General features: G+C 40.8%; 1 protein-coding gene and 1 long non-coding RNA gene across 11 annotated transcripts in view; both read left to right on the forward strand.

Moving 5' to 3' along the window:
• Positions 1-24,894, forward strand: part of gng7 (guanine nucleotide binding protein (G protein), gamma 7) — a 212,596-nt gene that overhangs the window by 77,867 nt on the left and 109,835 nt on the right. The gene's annotated exons all lie outside the window — the stretch shown is intronic.
• The window catches only part of LOC144688987 (uncharacterized), a 138,722-nt gene that overhangs the window by 3,993 nt on the left and 109,835 nt on the right, over positions 1-24,894 (forward strand). The window lies entirely within an intron of this gene.

Raw genomic sequence — 24,894 nt, forward strand, 5'->3', positions numbered from 1 at the left:
CAAGAAAGGGTTCAAATTAATTTAATCTGACCATTAAATGCCAATTGATTGTGTGAGAATAGGTGGGGAAATTTGGACTGTAGGTTTAAAACTAATTCACTGAAGTGTCTAATGTGATTTCCATAAGCATTTTTGAATATGTTTCTATAGATTTGAACACTTGAATATATCAAATCCATCATGCCTCTGACGCCACACTCCCAGAATGAGTATATTTGGCCTGTCCTGTTCTCATGCCTCTAATCAGATCATTTGCATGAACCTAATAGGAACTATGAGAGCATAAATACAGACCAGACTTGATTTCCTAAAGTGACATTTCTGCTTGTTACCCTCTTCTTTCCTGTTTGAGATTTCCATAGTGGTATTGGGAAATAAATCTTGTAGATCCCGGTTGGAACTTAGCCTTGTTTTTGCTCTCCCTTGGGTAGATTCTTAAAATTTAGTTTGTGCTATTTAATGGCTATTACCCTTTTTCCCCTCTTGAGAGGGACTATTGGTAATTGTGGCCTCTTCCACAATTGCCCGAGATGCTTTTTTATGCTGGCTGTGGAGGAAGTTCTAGGTCACCTTAAGACTGATATCTCAATCAGTGGCCTTCCTTAAAAGCTAGTTAAATTAACCAACTGAAAATCTCACTATGCAAATGGAATTCTATTCCACTGTTACAATCAAATCGGGTTTTGCAAACTTTTGATTTTAAAAAAAAAAATCCTGTTCACTAGTGCAGGAATGTCCAAGCTTTTTAGTTTAACAGACCACTTGAGTACGCAGCATGGAGCATATTGGGTCGCATTTGATTTTAAATCAATGTGATTAATTTGCATACTTCTGAAGCTGCAGGTGCAAACACACTTAGGTGTTCTGCTTTATAATTGAATCACCAATCAGTCCAAAGAACTTTCTAAACTGTGAAGCTTACGAAATTTAACTAGGGCAAATTAAGAAATAAATATATTATAACTGTAAATAGAACAGATTCTTCTAGGCTTCTTTGGCTTAATTGTCACCTTTGTGTGCTGTAGTATTCATATTCCCTGCACTAGTACAATCTGTATATGTGTACTTGTTTACTTCTTACTTCAGTCTTTGTGTTCAAACCTTATAACCCCTACCCAATAAAGACAAATTGACTGATCAATCTGTTTTTTTTTGATGAAATAGAGAGAGCTGATGAAGGTAGTGTAGTAGATGATGTGTATATAGACTTGCAAAAGATATTAAAGTATCACCATAATGGACCTATTCGGGAAAACAGAAGTACATGGTAGTAAAGGGAAGGTGGTAACTTGGGTACATAGTTGGCGAAGGGATAGGCACCAAGTAGTGGTGAATGGAAGTTTTTCTGACTGGAGAAAAGTATGCAGTGGGAGAGGGGACAGGGGTTGTTCCCATTGGTCGATATTAAGACGATATTGCTTTTCTTGTATATAGGACTCTGGACTTGGGTATTGGGAGTACAAGTTCAAAGTTGCAGATGATACAAAACTTTAGCAATGTAGTAAATAATGAGCAGGATAGGAACAGACTTCACCAGTTTATTGATTATTTGGATAGTATTTTATTGTCTTTCATATTTCAGGGTAAAATGACTTCAGAAGCAGCAGGCTTAAGTTTTGCTAGCAATAGCTTCACAATATTTGCAGAAGACCTAATCCAGAGCTTCAGTAGGCAGTAGCTCACTCTTTTCTCAAATGTACCTGGAAATGAGAATTGCATCTCATTCCTAATGTGCAAACAAGGATTTATTATATATGATTGGTGTGGTTTGTCTCATCCCAGAAAACACTAGATCATAGGGCTAGAATGTGCCCTTCGTGCCGGCAGGTTTGAAGGCTTGTAAAATCCAGCACATGGTTTTCCCATCATCTACCTGCCTCTTCCCAACCTCAGTAAAATTTTAGGGAGGGTGGTGGAGGTGTCAGGTGGCCACCTGCTCTTAGGCCTGTTGAGGCTCTTAAGTGACCAATTAATGGCTTTAGCTGCATGGTGTTGGGCGAGGGGGAGCCCTCCTTTGCAGGTCCCCTGTTCCACTGGAGGCACCCACTCCCCAGGTTATACTTGGGGTTTTAACACTCCCTTCTTGCTCCCCTCACCGGAGCCTGCCAGCCAGACCCTAGCGAAATCTTCTCCCCCCTCTCTCGCATAGAAATGCTGGGACTACAGAGCTGCCAGCCATCCAATTCCTATCCCTGAGCGGTGGAAATCCCACCTCCAACCTATTAATGGCCAATTGACTGTTAAATGACAATGGGCAGCTGTTCTTCTCCTAGGCAGGCTCTCCACTGACTTTTTAAGCTGGGGTAAGGGGTGTTGTATGGTGTCCTGCAAAATCCAGCCCATATGTTCACCTAGATTAGGTGTTTACTTGTGCCCCAATTCTGTCTGCAAGCGTGACCCCTAGCTTCAGTTGTTTGTCATTTTAAATTTTCCACCCCAAACCCATTCTTGCTCCACTGTCCTCTGCATCATACACTGTTCCAACGAAATTCCATGTAACTTTGAGGAACAGCACCTCCTCTTTCAGTTGGTACTTTATAGTGTTTCAGGCTCAACATTGAGGTTAACAATTTCAAATCATAACCTCTGCGCCCAATTTTTGGATGGCAGCTGTTGGTGATAATTCTGCTGTTCCCATAACACCTCTAGACCCATCTTTTTAACTTATTCCATTGCCATTATTCCTTTTGTCATTTAATCTCTGCTGCCTATCCCAGACTATCCCTTTTGTTCTTCCCACACTCCCGATCCTTTCTCTGTCTCTATGCTTGCCTCACACCTGTTGCATCTCTAACTTTACCCAGTTCTGATGAAAGTTCACCTGAAATGTTAACTCTGTTTCTCTCTCCACAAATGCTGCCTGAGCTGACTATTTCTGACACTTTCAGTTTTTATTTCAGACATTTTCAGAAGTGCTTTTCAGTTCCCTTACTTGGAACATGTCTATATTTTGAGTTGTACAAGCGTGACAGAACCACAAAGGAATCTCCTTATTTAAGGATATTGCATTTACATTTTTTTGTTCAACTGAGTAGATTTCAGTTTTTTTTTTTAGCATTTCAACACGATCCTGAGCAAATATTGCATTGTCTGTAGTGCCCTCTACCAGGTGAGGTGTTAAACCAAGGTCCGATGTGACTGTTTAAGTTAAAGTAAAAGACCCCGGAGCAATATTTTAAAGAATGGGGAAATTTATCCAGAGTCCTCAAGATTTCCCTCCAACCAACATGAGCTAAAGCTAACCAGCTGGTTATTCATCTTATTTGTGGTTTGTGAGACCTTTCTATGCAAATTAGCTTCCATGTTTGTTTACATGTGTGACTACTACCAAGATAAAAATTAATTCCTGAACCACTTTGAACTCCAAAAAGAGAGGTTTAAATCACTGAAGTTATATATCAGAATTTACAGATCCAGGAATAGGACCCAAAGACAGATTCCTGCCTGATCACATCTTTAGGATGATCAAGCACTGTATAAACTACCCCTTTCTATTTGTCTTTTATATATCCATCTTTCTGCCTATGTAGTTTGTATTTGCATGAGGTGCCAAAATGTTGTTGGTTTCTGTGAAGCTATACCAAAAAAGACCACATCTCGAGAGGAGAGGAGGGGAGAAAATTGGGGAAAAGCACATAACATTTAGAAGCTGTATCTTCACATCAGTTGTCTTTCTCGAAGTGTTGTGGCCACTTGCAGAATGCAGAAGTGTGAAGTGTGTAGGGGGAGACTGAGTCAAACACTCTGTTTGGGTGAGGCCTGTATGTAAGGCTGTAAGAGTGGGTGGGGAAATGTCCATTACGTAAGCATTTTCAACTTAAAGCCAAGTGGATTGTTACACCCCTGCTTGCTGTCAAGAGGGTAGAAACCTTGTAAATAAATTTAAAAATTGTGTGATGTTATTTGTGCTGGGGAGACCATCATAACCAAAACTACGCATATGGTTTGGACACAGCTTAATGTGCCAAATCTTTCTTTCAAAAAACACAAATGTTGGGTTGATTAAGTTGGTTGCACCTCACCACTGAACCAGAAGGTTGTGGGTTAAAGCTCATTTACAATTTGAACCCATATGATTTAGGCTGATAGTTCAGTGCAATACTGAAAGTGTGTTGGAGCTCCTCTTCAGATTAGGCACATTCAACAGAGGCTCCATGTGCTAGTTCAGGCAAGTTAAAATTCTATTTAAAATGTGTCCTGGCCAGCATTCCTCCATTGTTTCTGCATAGCTTCATAATGGAAACTATTAAAATCACATTTAAAATGCTTTTCATTCAACTTTTTTCACGTGAACTAGGGCAGCGAGAGTTTGTATTTGACTGAGGATTATCATAGCAGATCTTAATCATGCACACACACATTGACAGAATCAGGTATTGTAGTCAGTCATAGAACCTTGTTAGATCTGGTCTCCTCCAGAGCCAAGGGATGTTGAAACCAATTTCAGTACCTCCACTATGCGCTAAGCTGAAATCTGTTAAATTGTTACATCACATAAGTCAAAGTTGTGACCATACCAGTCAGCGGATTTACGCATCGATCCTTCAGGATCGACTCTCTTTCTACTGAAGTTGCTGAGATGCATTTTTAAAATTACTGTGCAAACTATTTAGTAGCACCAGAAATTAGTGCATCTTTTCTTTAAAAGTTAGGAATATTTTTGTTAGAAAGCTTTGCAACAGTTTCCTGCTTATTGCTTAAGTCAGTCACCTAATTAGTTATACTTTGACTCCATATCTTGATGATATGCCTCCTTTTGCAAAAATAAAGGTGTAATTAATTTGAAATAGTTTTTTGATTCATTAGTATCAAAAATTAGTGGCACAGCTGGCCCTCTTTGTTAACGCCAAACTTCTTTGCTCACAAGCATTGTTTTTAAGCCACTTCAAATAATTCTTTGCATAATTCAAATATTGTAGCCGAATTGTTAGAAGACGGTGTGTGCACGCATGTGTTTTGCTACATTTTGTCAGCGCTGATTAAGGATAACCTGTTCCACCTAACGCCCAGTTTGAATTGTTACATGAGATGAGTGGATGAGATGAAGGAATTGTTTAAGTATAATAATTTGACTATAGGATAAGAGTTGATTATAGAAGTGTGATAGATGGGATGGCATGGGAGGAAGGGGATGGCATCAGAAGGGTGGCAAGGGAGGGAAAGGGTCGCATGGGAGGGGCAGATGAGATGAAATTGGTTAAGTGTACAAATTTGACCACATGTTTTGCTAGTTAGTTGTAATTGTATTCTTAATCAGCTTGTTAAGCAATCATAATTTAAACTAAGATGGCAGTCATGCTTTGAGAGACACTAATGCTTTCTTTTGAAAATTACATCAGTTAGTTGTGATTATGATACCTGGTTTATAGTAGCCTAGTATTAGTTTAAGGCAGGAGACTTTCACTCCCTCTAGCCCAGCTATCCACAGTATTCTCTTATGCATTCTAAATCCTGAGTCCTGCTTCATAAAATCCTATAGAGATTCGGCTCATTGTACTTCTCGCTCTGAAGCAGCCATCTAATTAATCCCACTCTCTGCTCTTTCTGCTGCCCCTGCAAATTTTTATACTCAAGTATATATCCAATTTCCTTCTGGAAATTGCTATTGAATCTGCTTCCCTTTCAGGCAGTGAATTCCAAATTCCAAACATCGTGTGGTTATATTTTTTTTTAATTCTCCTCGCCTCCCTGTTGGTTATTTTGCTAATTACTTAAAATCAGTGCCCAATAGAAACTGTTACTCCTTTTAATCAAAGCCCTTCATACTTTTGACCATGACTATTAAATCTCCCCTTGACCTTCTCTGCTCTAAGGAGAACTATCCAAACTTCAGTCTTTCCACAAGAACCTGTCTAATTCTTTCATCAAACCCATTAACGTTTCTTGTTCCACCATTCGTGCTGGTAATCTTCTCCATTCTGCCCAAAAAGAAAAGTTCCTCTTGTACACAAGCCAAATACTGTGGATACTGGAAATCTAAAATAAAAACAGACAATACTGGAAATACTCAGCAGGCCTGATGGTATTTGTGCAAGACAGAAACAGTTACTAAACGGGTCATTGAACTGTTATTCTTTCATTACTGTTTGTGGAACTGTGCTTTGTGCATTTTGACTGTTGTAATTTCTACACTATAGTAGTGACTGCATTTTAAAAAGTGCTTCATTGGTTGTGAAGCAGTTTGAGATATTTGAGAGATTCTGAGTTTGCGAAAAGCTCTATGTAAATCGAAGTTCTTTTGTAGATATAATCCCTTGGGCTGAAATTCTATCCATGAAAGGAAAACTCACTTGGATCCAATTTGCCCAAATCTTTCATAATTTTAAATAAACCAAATTGTTGGAGTTAAACGAGAGTCATCCTGGGATTGCTTTTATCTGTACCAATTTGAAAACAGATTCTGTGCAATATTAAAAACAAATTGAAAATATATCTGTTGCTACCCTGTTTAGACAATGCTGCTAAATTCATATTTGGCATAGTCTGGGCACTAGGGCCTTGTTTTTGCAGTTAGCAATGGTGCTCTCCCCTGCTAACATCGAATAAATCTATGCATGAGCCTACTGCAATCTCTATGGCAAGAATTTTGGTTGCCTTAAGAGAGGATTAGGCTTCTGTAGTAAGGCCCAGAAGTGTTGTGCCACATGTGAAAATGGGCAATTGTGCGCATGGTTTACATTCATTGTACCACAAACAATATGAAGGAGGCAGCTGCTGTAAAAATAAAAAGTAATGTGAAATCAAATTTAGTGAACTTTTATTTTAAAAGTATCGTTATGACTGGGCCCTGGGCAAGGTCCTCCAATTTGCTATGATCCCAGACGAGATACCCCAAATTGTTAACTTCCCAAACAGGACCCCAATTTTGTTATGCTCCCGGCTGAGGAGGAATGAGCTGGCTTTCCTTAATCAATCTCCTTGGTTAGTCACAACAAGGTTAATTTAAAAGGAATCCCTTCCCTTGTGGATACCTTTTTCCAGCCCAAATATATTTAGGTTTTAGAAGGAGCCAATTTAACCAGGCTTTCTTGAGTCAAAGAAAGAATAAGTTTATTCGTTACTAAAAACCCAAGGGGAAAAAAAATAAAAATGCAACACACACACACACACACACACATACACACACACACACACACACACACACACACACACAGATCGGAAATGAGAAGTTGAGTCCAGAAATAAATGTTTAAAAAGATGTATGAATAGGTCTTTGGCTTATCCGTGAGGCATGGATGGCGAAATGTTGCGGCCGTTAAGTCGAATGATTTTGGTAGAACTGATTTTGGCAGTTTAGCAGTTGGTTTGGAGACATTTGATTCTATAGGTTAGATGAAGAAAGTGTCCAATTTTCTATTTTTTATTGTGGCTTTGCTGACTTGCCCCAACAACAGAGTGAGAGGAGAGAGCCTTTGCCTACAAGCTGCAAAGGGGTGCCTAGTCAATCTTCTGCTGTGACTCTCACTAGCACACCAGAATTAGAACACAGATCAGGTCTGCAGCTAGATTTTTAACCCATTTCCTTGTGTATTCCTGGAAGGGAAAAAACAAGCATGTCTTTTGCTCAGAGTCTGTTTTCTTTCAACTCAGATCGTTTCCCCATTCTGAGAGATAACTCAACTCAACAGGAGATGGTTACTGCTGAGATGTGGTAATCAGTCTCCATTGTCTCCACAACCACAGGAGATTAAAGTTCAGTCTTTTGCATTTCATCTCTTTCTTTCAAGAGCCTCTGTCTGAAGTAAGCCTTGACACCTTTTTAGTTGTGACACTCTATGCTCTCTTTGGACTAGTCGGTCAAGTATGATACACATAGGAATTTTCCAGAATGTGGTTACTTTACATTCTAGCCATCTTTTGTTCAGTTTCTTTGTATGCCTTTTAAGGGAGACATGTGTTTTTCTAAAATTTCAATATGCCTGTAAGTAATTTGGGGCTGTAATCCACTGCTGTGACAGTATAATAGCTTTGTTAGATAAATCATTTTACAGTCATCCTGTTGAGTGATAAATCTTACTTAAGATATATATTATGCTTAAAATGTTTCATGTTTTTGGGAGCGGGGGTGGAATTTAACTTTTAAACGACCTTTTCTGGTTTGGGCCTCCTCAATAAGTATTTGCAAATTGAGAGGAGTCCCGTTATGCCTAGAAACACAGGTCCAAAATTTTAAAGTGCAATTCATTCATAATTAGTGGATAACTAGCCCAAATTCATGATAAAACAGAAAATGCTGGAAAAACACAGGTCTGGCAGCATCTGTGGAGAGAGAAACAGAATTAACGTTTCGAGTCCGTTTGACTCTTCCTCAGAGCTGTTTTTTCTGGTTTTATTTCAGATTTCCAGCATCCGCAGTATTTTGCTTTTAGCCCAAATTCACACTGGTTCCATTGGCTTTGCTCGCTACGGTGCGAATGTGCACAGCCCAGAAGTTGTGCCACCTCTCCAGCAATTAGTTGCACTGAATGCGTTGTCATTAGTGACAATGCAAAATCAAAGCCCCAGGACTCTGTTTAATCAAATTCTTGTGTTTTCTGGTGCTATCAATTAACTCAATATAACTGGTGCTATCAATTAACTCAAAAGCAGTTCTTTTAGTACACACAGTTTCAAAGCAGTAGTATCATGCAGAGTGTTGGAAACTTTTTTCGGGAAAACACTGGTGGTATGGTGAGTCAAACTGATAGTTCCTCCCAAGGAGCAGGCACATCATATTCTGCAACAAAAACAAAAATACCTGGAAAAACTCAGCAGGTCTGACAGCATCTGCGGAGAGGAATACAGTTAACATTTTGAGTCCGTATGATTCTTCTTCAGAACTAAGAAATATAGAAATGAGGTGGAATATAAGCTGGTTGAAGGGGGATGGGACAAGTAGAGCTGGATAGAGGGCCAGTGATAGGTGGAGGCAAAGAAGAGACTGCCAAAGATGTCATAGACAAAAGGACACAGGGGTGTTGACGGTGGTGATATTAGCTGAGGAATCTGCTAATGATGACATTAAGGATAGAAAGCAGGAAGAGCAACTGACAGGTAGCCCTAGTGGGGGTGGGGTGGGGGGGAAGGGATCGAAATAGGCTAAAAGGTAGAGATAAAACAATGGATGGAAATACATTTAAAAATATTGGAAATAGGTGGGAAAAGAAAAATATATAAATAATTATAAATTATTGGAAAGGGGGGGGGATCGGAAAGGGGGTGGGGAATAGAGGAGAGAGTTTATTATCTAAAGTTGTTGAACTCAATATTAAGTCCGGAAGGCTGTAAAGTGCCTTGTCGGAAGACGAGGTGCTGTTCCTCCAGTTTGCGTTGAGCTTCACTGGAACATTGCAGCAGGCTAAGGATGGACATGTGGGCATGAGAGCAGGGTGGAGTGTTGAAATGGCAAGCAACAGGGAGGTCTGGGTCATGCTTGCGGACAGACCGAAGGTGTTCTGCAAGGCGGTCACCCAGTCTGCGTTTGGTGTCTCCAATGTAGAGGAAACCGCATTGGGAGCTGCGAATGCAGTAGATTAAATTGAGGAAAGTGTAAGTGAAATGCTGCTTCACTTGAAAGGAGTGTTTGGGCCCTTGGACGGTGAGGAGGGGGTAAGTAAAGGGGCAGGCGTTGCACCTTCTGCAGTTGCATGGGAAGGTGCCGTGGGAGGGGGTTGAGGTATAGGAGGAGTGGACCAGGGTGTTCCGGAGGGAACGATCCCTGCGGAATGCCGACAGGGGTGGGTGAAGGGAAGATGAGTTTGGTGGTGGCATCATGGTAGAGTTGGCGAAAATGGCTGAGGATGATCCTTTGAATGCGGAAGCTGGTGGGGTGATAAGTGAGGACAAGGGGACCCTATCATGGTTCTGGGAGGGAGAGGAAGGTGTGAGGGCAGATGCGTGAGATAGGCTGGACACGGTTGAGGGCCCTGTCAACCACCGTGGGTGGAAAACCTTGGTTACGGAAGAAGGAAGACATGTCAGAGGAACTGTTTTTGAAAGTGGCATCATCAGAACAGATGCGATGGAGGCAAAGGAACTGAGAGAATGGGATAGAGTCCTTACAGGAAGCAGGGTGTGAGGGGCTGTAGTCGAGGTAGCTGTGGGAGTTGATAGGCTTGTAATGGATATTGGTGGACAGTCTATCACCAGAAATTGAGACAGCGAGGTCAAGGAAGGGAAGTGTCAGAGATGGACCATGTGAAAATGATGGAGGGGTGGAAATTGGAAGCAAAATTAATAATTTTTTCCAGGTTCAGATGAGAGCATGAAGCAGCACCGAAGCAATCATCGATGTACCGGAGATAGAGTTGTGGGAGGGGGCCTGAGTAGGACTGGAACGAGGCATGTTCCATACCCCATAAAGAGACTGGCATAACTGGGGCCCATGCGGGTACCCATAGCCGCACCTTTTATTTGGAGGAAGTGAGAGGAGTTTAAGGAGAAATTGTTCAGTGAGAGAACAAGTTCAGCCAGACGGAGGAGAGTAGTGGTGGATGGGGATTGTTCGGGCCTCTGTTCGAGGAAGAAGCGGAGAGCCCTCAGACCGTCCCAGTGGGGGATGGAGGTGTAGAGGGATTGGACATCCATGGTGAATAGGAGGCGGTTGGGGCCAGGGAACTGTAAATTGTTGATATGGTGTAGGGTGTCAGAGGAATTGCGGATGTAGGTGGGAAGAGACTGGACAAGGGGAGAGAGAATGGAGTCAAGATAGCAAGAAATGAGTTCCGTGGGGCAGGAACAGGCTGACACGATCGGTCTGCCGGGTCAGTCCTGTTTGTGGATTTTGGGTAGGAGGTAGAAGTGGGCCGTCCAAGGTTGGGAGACCGAGGTTGGAAGCTGTGGAGGGAAGATCTCCGGTGGAGATGAGTTCAGTGACAGTCCTAGAAACAATGGCTTGTTGTTCAGTGGTGGGGTCATGGTCCAGGGGGAGGTAGGAGGAAGTGTCTGCGAGTTGACGCTCAGCCTCTGCGAGGTAGAAGTCAGTGCACCAGACAACAACAGCACCTTGGCAGGTTTGATGACAATGTCAGGGTTGGACCTGAGAGAACAGAGTGCGGCAAGTTCAGAAAGAGACAGGTTAGAGTGGATGAGAGGAGCAGAGAAATTAAAACGACTGATGTCACTCCGACAGTTCTCAATGAAAAGATCAAGAGCAGGTAAGAATCCAGAGGGAGGGGCCCAGGTGGAGGGAGAATATTGGAGGCGGGTAAAAGGATCCAATGAACAGGGAGAGGACTCCTGCCCAAAGAAGTGAGCACGGAGACGAAGGCGGCGGAAGAAGAGTTCAGGATTGTGCCGAGCCTGAAATTCATTGAGATGAAAAGCGTAAGGGTATGAAACTGAGTCGATGTTTTAGATGCTCGGGGCCAAAAACAATCTGTGAAAATTAAAGCTGTTTATGTTTATCGTGTTACAGTACTTAGTAACATAGTAAATGTACAGTTTACAACTTCACTTACTCATTTTTGTGCCTTAAAACTCTTATTTTGTTGCCAAATGAACTTGGTGCTCTTGTTTCTGTGAATGCCGCATTGCTACTGTTCCTGTGAATGCCAATGTCCATAACAATAATGTTCAAGAGCTATAGTTCTAGCAAATCTTCCCCATCACTATAGTATGCCTCTAGGCCTGATTCTTCAACAGGAACACCATTTCAGATGAGAACAGTTGTAATGAGTACCACGCTTTTTAGTTTTCTTTGCACATGTTAACTGAGTTACTCAATTGAAGCATCCTGAATATGTGTGCGCAATACATCTTGGAAGTGAAGTAAATTTAAATAAAGCTTTGTAGAAATGCTATTCTCAGTAGTAGGTACAAATAATTGACTAAATGGATCAGTTCAGAGTATTCTGGAAACTGATAATTCACTCTGTTCAGAATTGCGCTCGAGGGCAGAGAGGTAAACCATGGCAATTCTAGGATATATTGTTTTAATGTATATGTAATGGGTGTGTTGTTTTAAAGACAAACAACATTATCAGGCATTTCTATTTGCAATTTTAATTTTAAAACAAGATTCCAGAAACTCGATTTTCTAGTTGCATTTTTATTAGCCTTGTTTCTAATTCAAATTCCAGCAATCTGAGTCAGTACCTAGTTTACGCTGTTATATCTGGTTCTTTCTCCCGGTGCTAGACTTGTACGCCCAGTTTTCCAGTCTCCTTGAATTTAGATTAAAATAGTGCTACTATATATGCAACATGTGAGGCAGAACCTCCTGGGACACAGATTTTCCCCATTTCGCACAGTTTGTTATGTATTGTATATGTTGCTTACTTCCAACTTAGTCCTCCCATCAACTGTAGTGTTATGCGCAATGTTGGTAGTCTACGCGTTGTTTCCTGGAGTGTATCAGCATTTATTTTATTATTTTCACTGTTTGCCTAATGCTTTCTGAAATTACAATAAATCTTAAAAGAAACATGTTCAGTAGCATTCCATTGACGTGTTTGACAAGTTATGAACCAAATGATGTGGGCAAGTCAGAAGATAATGAAAATAAGTTTATCCCTCACCCCGCGCCCCCCCCGCCCCCCCCCCCCCCCCCCAACCCCTCCCCCCATGTCATGCAACCCTGACTTTTATTCTTCTGTAATTTGTACAGTGTGAGGGCATTACAGATAACCTCAGTCATATTCATGACAGCCATGCATGCACTTTCCTGTAGAAGTCCCTAGATAGCACTGTTCCTGCTCTAAATTAATGTGTCTGTCTTTTCCTCTCCCTAATCCACCAGTACTATAGTAGTTGGAGCACTCTGCTGCTACATTGGCTGAGATAAACCAGCTCAATAGAGTAATCAAACCATGGGACTTTATAGTACATTAATTCTACAACATATGGTAACTTTAGGGGCTGGGGTTGGAGAAAGGAATGTAGGTTGTTTATAATTTTTTTAAAAATTACTTTAATGTGTACTGAACTGTAGCATAAAATGTCATTAGATTCTACTTCCTAACTGAACTAGCTGGAGCACGAAGTTGAATGAGATGGCACCACATACGAACATATGTACATACGAACATACAAATTAGAAGCAGGAGTAGACCACTGGGCCCTTCGAGACTGCTCCACCATTCAATAGGATCATGGCTGATCTGATTGTAACCTCAACACACATTCCTGCCTACCCCCTTATTTATCAAGAATCTATCTACCTCTGCCTTAAAATTATTCAAAGACTGCTCCCACTGCCCTTTTGAGGAAAAGTTCCAAAAACACTCAACCCTCTTGAGAAAAACTTTCTCCTCACCTCTGCCCTAAATGGGTGTCTACTTAGCTTTAAACAGTGACCCCTCATACTAGACCCTCCCACAAGAGGAAACAACCTCACAACATTCACTCTTTCAAGACGCCTCAGGATCTTCTGTTTCAATCATGTTGCCTGTTACTCTTCTAAACTCCAGCGGATACAAGCTAGCCTGTCCAAACTTTCCTCATACGACAACCCCCCAATCCAGGTATTAGTTTAGTAAACCTTCTCCGAACAGCTTCCAACGCATTTACATCTTTCCTTGAATAAGTAGACTAATACAGTACACAGTACTCCAGAAATGGTCTCATCAGTGCCCTGTATAACTGAAGCACAACCTCCCTACTTTTGTATTCAATTCCCCTCGCAATAAACGATAACATTCTATTGACTTTCCTAATTACTTGCTGTACCTTCATACTAAGCTTTTGTGAGTCTTGCACTAGGACATCTAGATCCCTCTGCATCTGAGATCTGCAATCTCTCACCATTTAAATAATATGCTTTTGTTATTTTTGCTGCCAAAATGGACAACTTCACACTTTCCACCTTACACTACATTTGCCAGGTCTTTGCCCACTCACTTAACCTATGTCCCTTTGTAGCCTCCTTGTGTCCTCTTCACATTTTACCATCCTACCTATCTTTGTGTCATCACATTTAGCAACCTGCCTTCAGTCTCTTCATCCAAGTCATTTTATACAATTGTAAAAAGTTGAGGTCCCAGCAATAATCCCTGTGGTACACCACTCATTACATCTTGCCAACCGGAAAAAGACCCATTTATACATACCCTCTGTTTCCTGTTAGCTAGCTAATCTTCTATCCATGCCAATATGTTATTCCCTATACCTTGAGCTTTTATTTTCCACAATAACCTTTGATGTGGTGCGTTATCAAATGCCTTCTGGAAATCTAAATACAGTACATCCATCGATTTCCCTTTATCCACAACATATGTTCTTCAAAGAACTCCAATAAGTTGATTAAACATGATTTCCCTTTCACAAAACCATTTGCTTCTGTGCTATGAGCTAGAGAGCAGCTTGGGTTGCCAATTTACTAACCTGTGACTTGCTGATAAGTGCATGGAGGTCAGGTTACAACAAAACTGGGCTTGGCAGTGCATTTACCCCACACATTCTGTGATAAAAGCCTGCTCTTATTCACTTAGTTAATGGCAGAAATGTCCACTTGAGCAAGATACCAGAAAACTGAAGGTGACTGTTGAAGGTCTAACTTCTACTAGGATGCAGTTCAAGGGGGAAGGGAGGAGAGGAAATGCTTTTGGTATGAGGAGAAGGAAAATATCCTGGAAATATGATTCTTTAAATCTAGAAATTGTGTTTTGAATGGAATAGGGTAGGATAGTAAAATCAATACTCATCATTTTGGAACCAAATGCAGTAGCATACACTTTCCAAGCTGTTATGCAAAAGAGGCTTATGCTAGCAAAAACAGGAAGTGTTACTTATCAGATTATCTGATACATCCGCTGCTATTTTTAATGTTCTTAACATTAGTGAAAATAAAAAAAAACATTCATGCAAATGTACACATGCTAAAATCAAATTCTGCATTATGACTGTAGTTACCCGAGTTGTCCAATTATTACTGAAAGGAATTTTCAGGTTCAGCCCCTGGCCTAAATTGAGCTTTGGCGCTCTTAACCATTTGTGTTAGCTTCCAGGCTAGGGGAAGAGAAAAATTGAGCAGATTTCCCACTCCTGATACTGTCCAGTGGCTCTTGCTGGAAAGTGCATCTGTTTGGATATAGATTAAGAATAGGGTCAGGCATACACCCGTGTAAAACAGCTTTACAACTTATTCCCTGGATTTGCAAGTGAAGAATTATCTTTTTAAGCAAGCTAGCAGACTGTAGCCAAAATCCATAGAACTATGTCGCACTATAAATCATTTCCTTCTGGTGAAGAGAAGAAAGTGGAGGAAGAATAGGAAAAGCACTCTGCCACTCGAAGGCCACTTCTCTTTATAGTCAATGTAAATGAGTTGCAAATAACAGAACTATACCTTGAAGTCTCATTGTTAGTGTTATTATGCATGTAAAATAATATTGTCACTTGAAAATATCATCTCATGCTAATGTCAACTCATGCATTGCACTCCCCCTTTCACTATTTTGCACTTTTCTCCCCTGCTATTTGCTGCTGAAAGTTGAAATTCTTGCTGAATATGGTTCCACAGATGTTGTCGGCTTGCTATGCCCAAGCATCAATAGTTTATTTATAAACCTGACAGTGACTGTTGGGAGAGGTGTAGTTATGCCCTTGCACATGCAGGTAGTAAGTTTGGGATTAGGTCTCCATTTGATCAAAACTTTGAGCATATAAAGTTCATTAGTCAATGTAAACAGAATGTTCCCTCTAACCTCTGTGCAGTCAGCCTGTTGTACCTTTTAAGATTGACACATGGCCACACATGCTTGTGTCTTAAAGAGAATGTTGCCTTTATGCTGCCTGTTGGTTCCCTATGTGGCGCCTTCCTGACTTCTGCACAGCCATGTACCTGTGCAGCTTAGAGACAACATTGGTGAACATCAGCCAAGGACTTCAACTTGACAGCATCACACTTCCATATTGCTAAACAAGTTGAAATGTGGAGAATTTATCTCAGATTTGCAACCTGCTCAGTATTTTGCTTTTGTATTAGTGAAATGCGAATAAATTATATTCACAAAATGATTTAACAGACCACCTGGTGTATGCTTGTCCATACAATTTTTTTTATAAGCTTAGTAACACATGTTAGTGACAGCATTGTATTGCATAAGTAACTCTTGTTGGACAGCACATTTATGTAGATGTCGGTTCAATGTCCAGCTTAGATGTGATGCTGCCTATGACAGAAGATGTTCATTGTTGAGTGTACAACTTGAAAAATGGCTACTCTGTCAAGATACTGGAGGCTGCTGATGTCTGTGGTACTATAACCTATCTTTAGTCAGCAATTATGGAAGAGGAGTGAAAGTTGAGTGGAAAAATTGTGCTTACAAAATTAAAAGCTGTTTTGTTTTTTAAAATGAACACTGGTATAGCAACTTCAGATTTTATTTCCAGCATTCATTTAAATTGTCAATGGGGACCATGTTCAATTTCTGTAGATGGAATTCTCCAGTGACTGATCATCAGGCTAAATGAGCAATGGAACAGAAACTCTGTGGTTGGAACGTGCTGACGAAATCTTGTGGTGGGGATTACCTTGTGGGCATTGGAGGCGTGTCTGTGAAGTGGGAACCTACCTCCTGGTTTGGGCATGTGCAGTGCATGTTGTGTATGTGTGTATTTCCTTGGTTTTGAGCTTATTGTCATGTCTTGGATAAAGGAGGGAGAAGTTATCAATTATAGAAATTGATTAGAAAGCTAAATACTTTATTCATTTCTTTTTAATCTGGCCACTTTGCTACTATCACTCGTTTGTAGAATAGATGACATTTTATCAGGGATGTTTTGATATGAGCTCTTCTCATATTGTCCTTGAGTTGACTATTAGGATTTCTGCTAAAGCGATAAAAATGTTTTTAATATTTCACTTCCCTGCTTGGGCAACATTAACAGAATTTTACTTGGGTTAATTTCTTGCAATGAACCATATCCTTCTGCTTCCCACTTTGTTTTTGATTGACCTTTATAATCAGCTTCTAACCAATTTGCTCTTTTTAAGTTTTGCATAGATATTGGATTTTGGGAGTGAAAGAATTTATTCTGGTGTTTGATCAGATCGTTACTGACCATACCAGAATGTGCTTTTCAGAGGAAATCTAAGTATCACTGAATGATTAATTATGAGCCAGACTAAAAGTGACTCTATCCTCATTCAATTTTTCTTGATGATTTCAGCGAGGTGGATGATGTGTATTAACAAAAGCTGCAATGCACCTTTGTAGACCTGAATTTAGAGGAGCTGATGCACACAAATTACATGGACAAAGGGTTAGGGTTAACCTGCCTATTTTAGCGCTTAATTGGGATTGGTAAATTTAGGCTAAGAACTAGTTAAAATATTCTAAAATGCCAATTTGTGGTTCATGACATCAGTTTTTATTTCTTCTAATAACTGAAGGCACACAAACAACCAGTACTGAGCTGATTTTTTTAACCAGCAGAGTACAATGTCATTAACCGATTTCAAAACTCAATAGTTTCCTAAATTTTATTTGCTGGTACTTCAGGATCTCACTCAAATGGTTGGGCTTCCTATACTGGCTGAAATAGACAGTGAATGTTTCCAGCCTGTTCAACCTTCGGGATTATTGCTTGATGAGGTTTTTAACCTGGTGGCAGACTTCTTAGAATTTACAGAAAGGATCAAAGGATAATGATCAGAAGTAGAATCTCTGATTCATTTTTCCTACCCTTGTCCAGGGGTTCAGATGCCAATCTGTCAGTGGTGGACAGAAACTTGTTTTGAAAACATTGACATCTTCAAGACTCTAATTTAAGTGAATAAACATGCTCTCATTTGTAAGTCACTTACAGGACCAGGAAGATCTTGCATTTAATCTCTGAGCTATATTGAGTTATTTCAGGGTGACGTTGTGGGATGGAGACAAAATATCTACTTATGACTTTTGGTAAATTTATTGTGAATTTCAATCAAATTAACAGCACAAACACCCTTTGTCTTCGCTGGTCCAATTTCATATATAAAATAGGGCAACCATACCTTCCCATTTTCCAGGTACAGTTGACTGTTCACCTGGGGACCCCTAGGTGAGGTATTGTTTCCCCAGGCAAACGGTGTCCACAGAAGAGTGACTCTCGTCCCAAGTGCTCAAACTTTTATTTCTGAATTTGATATTTATCATGTTGGGACAAGTCTAATGCATAAAGCACAGCACAAGAGTATGTAATGCAAGTTGCCTTAGATAAAGGTATCTGCTAAATGTTTAAATAACAAGTGCATAAGAGAGAAATGTCCAGAAAGTTGTTGTTGTTATTAGCCATAATATAGTTGGTACAGGGAGTCCTTGCTTAATGTAATTTAATTGGTTCCTGGAAAACATGACGTTGTGCAAAATAACATTGTGTGAAACAGCCTGAGGAGGCTCATAACCCCTCCCAAGATGGCCTGCTCCTTCCCTTACCCGAGACCCAGCTCTCGCAGGCTCAACATAGGAGTTACGTGGGAATGTCCAGGCAGGCTGCGACATTTACGTGAAATAGAAGCGACGCAATGCAAATGCAGGGTTCTAATTGGAGAGTGGTGTTTATACAAAACAACATTTTATGGTATGATAAGCAAGGGCTAGCACTATTGCAGTTGCCATATCTGCGATGCTGAGTGAATGGTGTATGATGTGGAACACATGCAAGATTTAGTGTAGAGTGAAAATTGTCGTTGTCAAAGAAGCACAATTGCTGTGTTATCAACCAGCTTCAAAATGATTTTCTATATTTAAGACAAACTGGAAAATAAACATCTGCATGTTCAATATGCCAGTCAATATTTTCCATTTTGAATGGAGGCACAACATCAATAAAAGAGCACAAAGGTGCCATTAAACGAAAATTATAGCTGGTTCTGTTACCAATTTTTAAAAATTCTCTTGCAAAGTTCAGCCAACATAGGTTGGGCCATATAGACGGTGGTTAATGGAAATGAACTTGCCCGACCAGTGCCATTTTGTTATTTATGAACTGTCTGAATCGCTTCATTTGTGTGACATCAAATCTGTAGTAATTATGTACACGTTTGTTCTGCATTTGTACATGTACAAAGAAATGTAGGCTGCTTAAAAAATTTGCATTGTTACATTGCATGCCATTATTTTCCTTCATGGCTACTTTTCTTGTGACCCCTCCCTGTGTGCTCCTGGATTTGATTTAGAAAGTATCGTCACTCTAGCATAAAATCTGTTATAAAACAAATATTTTGGTCTCCAAAAAATTACTGCAACCTACTCAGGGTTAATAGTACAGTGCAGCCCCCATGGTTCCCCTATATCATCATTTGACGTGTATGTGAATCTGCTGTTCTGTAAAGACGTACTGAAGAAACCCCAGACCTTAACCTTTCTTGTGCAAAGGCTTGATTTTTTTTCATTGTGATTCACTACTGTCTTTTCACTTGGGCCAAGCCAGCTACTATACACCATGTGCCAGTAACAACTAGAGCTTAGATGTAGGTTGATTAACATCTCATTGTGTAGGTGGTGTGAAACTGTGTGGGAGGGATCCCTCTGCTTAAAGGCCGGATTTCTGATGCAGCGACTGCGTCATTTCATTTACATAACGTGCTCGTCATGGGAGGTGGAGTGACGGTGCCTTCACTAATGTCTGTTTGGAAACATTTTTTTAAAAAAAAGCACTACCCACAGACACATTTGAAAATACAGCATCACTACCCACAGACACATTTGAAAATACAGCAATCAGAAAAATGAAAGATGACCCATGATCTATGGACATTTCATTTTCATTACAACTGTAGTAAGCATAGCTCAGGCCAAATAGAAGCTGTGATTTTAATATTGTGCATTTCAAGAATGTGTTCACCTGGTAGCCAGGTAGTATAAATGAAAAGTATACCTATTGTTTTCCAATATTCATTGTTTAATTCTGAACCAACAACTGTTATGAAAACATATTTACTACCATGGATGTTTTTGCACATTGACCCACGGTCTCATGTACGAGACAGTGGCAAGAAGGCCTGAGAGGGAGCAGTGAGACAGCGGCGAGAGTTTGAAAGAGGCTGGGGATGAATCTGTGGGTTCAGAATGGATTGTCTACATTTTGAAGAAAATCAAAATGAAATGTAACAGAAAAGAAGGTAACTGGTTGGTGAGTTCTCTTTTCTCTCTTTAAACTAGGATTTTCAGTCAAATTAGGAGCTGAGAAACTAAAAACATTTGAAACTTAATTACTTAAATAAAACATTAAGGATGGCAGAGCAGGTGATGTGTTGCACATGCGAACATACGTACTAGGAACAGGAGTAGGCCACATGGCCCCTCGAGCCTGTTCCGCCATTCAATAAGATCATGGCTGATCTGATTGTAACCTCAGCTTCACATTCCCGCCTACCCCTGAGAACCTTTCATCCCTTGTTTATCAAGAATCTATCTACCTCTTTTTTAAAAATAAGAAAGACTCTGCTCCCACTGTCTTTTGAGGAAGGGAGTTCCAAAGACACTCAACCCTCAGAGAAAAAAATTCTCCTCAACTCTGTCTTAAATGGGCGTGGGAGTTGGTGGCTACCAGTGTGATTCCCACAACCACATCTGCAATAACTGCCTTAGCTTGAAGAAGAGAGTTGATGAGCTAGAGTCTGAGCTGAGAACACTGCGATGCATCAAGTAGGAGGAAAGTTGCCAGAACGCTTGATTCCAGTCACACCCTTAAGCTATGCTCCTCAGATTTGGTATATGCTCAGCGACTGGTTGGTGTGACTCTGAGTGCCACAGTATGGGGACCAAGACTGTAGAAGTGGAGGAGCCTTTCAGCCCTTGCAGTTGTCCAAAAGGTTCAAGGCTCTTGCAGCTTGTGTGGATGAGAGCAGCGACAACAAGGAGGATGAGCGAACTTACTGTGGCACCAAAGTGCAGGGTGCTATTCAAATAGGTGGAGTAAAAAGGAATATATTAATTGTAGCATAGGACAGTATAATTAAAAAGATAGATGCTGTTCTGTGCAGCTGAGAGTGAGTGTCCTGAAGATTGTGTTATCTGCCTAGTGCCAGGTTTGGGACATCTGCTTGGGGCTGGAGAGGAACTTGCATTGGGAAGTATCCAGTTGTCATGGCCCACGTAGGTACCAATGACTTAGATAGGACTAGGAAATTAGGGATTGAGTTAACTAGGAGTTAAATAACAAAGCCGAACCATAGAGATAATAATCTCTGGATTACTATGTGAGCCAACAGCAAAATAGCATAGGGTAACTAAGATCAGAAGGTCTGAAAGACTAGTGTGGGAGAAATGGGTTTTGATTCATGGGACACTGGCATCAGTACTGTGGAAAGCAGAAACAGTACCGTTGGGACGGTCTTCACCTGAACCCCACTGGGACCAGTGTTATGGCGAATCATATAACTAGGGCTGTAGAGAGGGTTTTACACTGGAGAGTTGAGGGGGTGGGGGGAGGGATCATGTGAGCATATATTTGCTAAATTAAAGAGAAATAACAAGGCAACAGAGCAAGGTAGCAATATGGGTAATAACTGCAATGTGACGGAGCGTACATAATTAAAAGTGCATCAGCAGATAATGTCAGTGTGAAAGAACAGTAAAAAGACATAATTAAAGGCTCTGCATCTGAATGCACGCAACATTCACAACAAAACAGAAGAATTGGTAGCACATGTAGAAATAAATATGATCTAATCGCCATTACAGAGATGTGGTTGCAAGGAGACCAACACTGGGACCTGAATATTCAAGGGTATTTTGGCATTTTGGAAGGACAGAAAGAAAGGAAAAGGTGGTGGGGTAGCTCTGCTATTAAAGGATGAGTGTGAAATAATCTTGTTTTTTTTAATTCATTCATAGGATGTGGGCATCACTGGCTAGGCCAGTGTTTATTGCCCACCTCTAATTGCCCTTGAGAAGGTGGTGGTGAACTGCCTCCTTGAACCGCTACAGTACATGTGTCGGTACACCCGCAGTGCTGTTAGTGAAGGAGCTCCAAGATTTTGACCCAGTGAAGGAACAGTGATATATTTCCAAGTCAGGGCGCTAAGTGGCTTGGAAGGGAACTTCCAGGTGGTGGTGCTCCTACGTGTCTGCTGCCCTTGCCCTTCTAGATGGGAGCAGTTGTGGGTTTGGAAAGTGCTGTCTAAGGAGCCTTGGTGAGTTCCTGCATTGCATCTTGTAGATGGTACACACTGCTGCCACAGTGCATCGGTGGTGGAGGGAGTGTATATTTGTGGATGGGGTGCCAATCAAGCGGGCTGCTTTGTCCTGGATGATGTCAAGTTTCGAGTGTTGGCGCTGCACTCATCCAGGCAAGTGGAGAGTATTCTATCAAACTCCTGACTTGAGTCTTGTGGATGATAGAATCAATCTGGGTGGGGATAAGAAAGAGCAAAGGAAAAATGTCACTTGTGGGAGTAGTTTATTGGCCCCTAATGGTAGGTATACTGTAGGGCTGTATGAAGACATAATGGGGGTTTGTAAGAAAGGTACCATAGTAATCATGGGTGATTTTAATCTTTACATAGATTGGACAAATCAAATTATCAAAGGTAGCTTGGAAGATAAGTTCATGGTGTATTCGGTACAATTTCTTAGAGCAACATGTTCCAGATCCAATCAGGGAGCAGGCTATTTTAGACCTAACAGTGTGTAATGAGACAATAATGACCCCCATAGTAAAGGAGCCTCTAGGCTATATTGATCATAACAGGATAGAATTTCACATTCAGTTTGAAGGTGAGAAACGCAGGTCAAAGACTAGTGACTTAAAGGCAAGATAAAGTTGGCTAAAGTGGACTGGAAAAATAGGATAAAAGGTAGGATGGTGGAGAAGCAATGGAAGGCATTTTAGGAGTTATCTCCTAACCCTCAAATTAGGAAAGATGGATTCCATTGAGAAAAACTCTGAGGAGGGTGCACCATTTGTGGCTAACTAAGGATGTTAATGGTAGTATTAGATTGAAAGAAAACGCATACAATATTGCAACAATTACTGGTAGGTCAGAAGTTTGGAAACATTTTAAAAGACTGACTGACTGAAAAATTAATAATAAGGGAGAAATTAGAGTGAGAGAGAAAGCTAGCTAGAAATATAAAAACTGACATGTTTCCACAAGCATATAAAAAAGAAAAGAGTAGCTAAAGTGAGTGCTGGTCCTTTAGAGGGTGGGATTAGGGGTTGATGGGGAAACAAAGAAATGGCAGAAGCATTGAATAGATATTTTGTATCAGTCTTTACAGCAGAAAACACAAAAACATCCAAAGATTAGTTGAAAATTGAAGGAATACAAAGGGAGCAACTTAAAATGATCACTATCACTAGAGAAAAAGTAATGGGAAAACTAATGGGATTAAAGGCTGACAAGTCTCCAGGACCCAGATGAGCTGTATCCTTGGGTCTTGAGTTGGCTGCAGAAAGAGTGGATGCATTGGTTGTAATCATTTGAAATTCTTTAGATTCTGGAAAGGTCCCAGTAGATTGGAAAATTGCAAATGTAACACTTCTAACTGAGAAAGCAGGAAGCTATAGGTCAGTTAGCCAAGAAAAATGCTTGAATTTATTCTTAAGAGGCAATAGCAGGACATTTATAAAATGGTAGTACAATAAGGCAGAGTCAACATGCTTTTGTGAAAAGGAAATCACGTTTGGCATAATTTATTAGAGTTCTTTGAGGAAGTAACATGCAGGGTAGATAATAGGGAACCAGTGGACATGCTGAATTTGGATTTCCAAAAGGCATTTGATAAGGTGCCACATAAAAGATTACTACACAAGGTAAGAACACATGATGTTGGGGGTAACACATTCGCAAGTATAGAGGATTGGTTAGCTACCAGGCAGTGGAGAGCCAAAGTAAATGGGTAATTTTTGGGTTGGAAAACTGTAACTAGTGGAGTGCCATAGGGATCAGTGCTGGGGCCTCTTGACTTGGATGAAGGGACCATGTGTATGGTAGCCAAATTTGCTTATGACACCAAGATAGGTAGGATAGCAAGTTGTGAGGAGAAAACAAAGAGCCTATATAGATGGGCTAAGTGCGTGGGCAAAAATTTGACAGATGGTGTGTATAATGTGGGAAAATGTGGACTTATCCACTTTGGCAGGAAGGATAGAAAAGCAGTATATTGTTTAAATGGAGAAAGACTGCAGAAATCTGTGGTACAAAGGGATCTGGGTATCCTGGTAAATGAATCATAAAAGCTAGCATACAGGTACAGTAAGTAATTAGGAAGGCAAATTGAATGGTGGCTTTTATTACAAGGGGAATGGAATATAAAAGTAGGAAAGTCTTGCTACAGCTGTCCAAGGCCTTAGTAAGACTGCATCTGGAGTGCTGTGTGCAGTTCTGGTCTCCTTACTTAAGGATGGATATAATTGTATTGGGAGTAGTTCAGGGAATGTTCTCTTGGCTGGTTCCTGGGATGAAGGGGTTATCTTATGAGGAAAGGTTGAGCAGGGTGTACCTATACTTATTGGAGTTCAGAGAATGAGAGGTGATGTTATGAAACATGTAAGATTCTGAAGGGACTTGACAGGGTGGATGCTGGATTGCTTCCCCTTATGGGAGAGTCTAGAACAGTTTTAAAAATAAGGGCCTCCCATTTATGACTGTGATGAGCAAGTTTTATCTCTGAGTCTTTGGAATACTCACCTCCAGAGAGCAGAAACTAAACTGGACCAGCCTCATGAATACTATGGCTGCAAGAGCAGGAATCCTGTGGCAAGTAACTCACCTCCTGACTCCCCAAAGCCTGTCTACCATCCTACCATCTACAAGGCACAAGTCAGGAGTGAGATAGAATACTCTCCACTTGCCTGGATGAGTGCAGCTCCAACAACACAAGAAACTCGACATAGTCCAAGATAAAGTAGCCATCTTGATCCCACCCCTCCACCACCGATGCACAATGGCAGCAGTGTGTACCATCTTCAAGATGCACTGCAGCAATTCACCAAGGCTCCTTCGATAGCACATTCCAAACCCCTACCATCTAAAAGGACAAG

The sequence above is a fragment of the Cetorhinus maximus genome, chromosome 13, assembly GCF_964194155.1.
Source record: "Cetorhinus maximus chromosome 13, sCetMax3.hap1.1, whole genome shotgun sequence".
Classification (NCBI taxonomy): domain Eukaryota; kingdom Metazoa; phylum Chordata; class Chondrichthyes; order Lamniformes; family Cetorhinidae; genus Cetorhinus; species Cetorhinus maximus.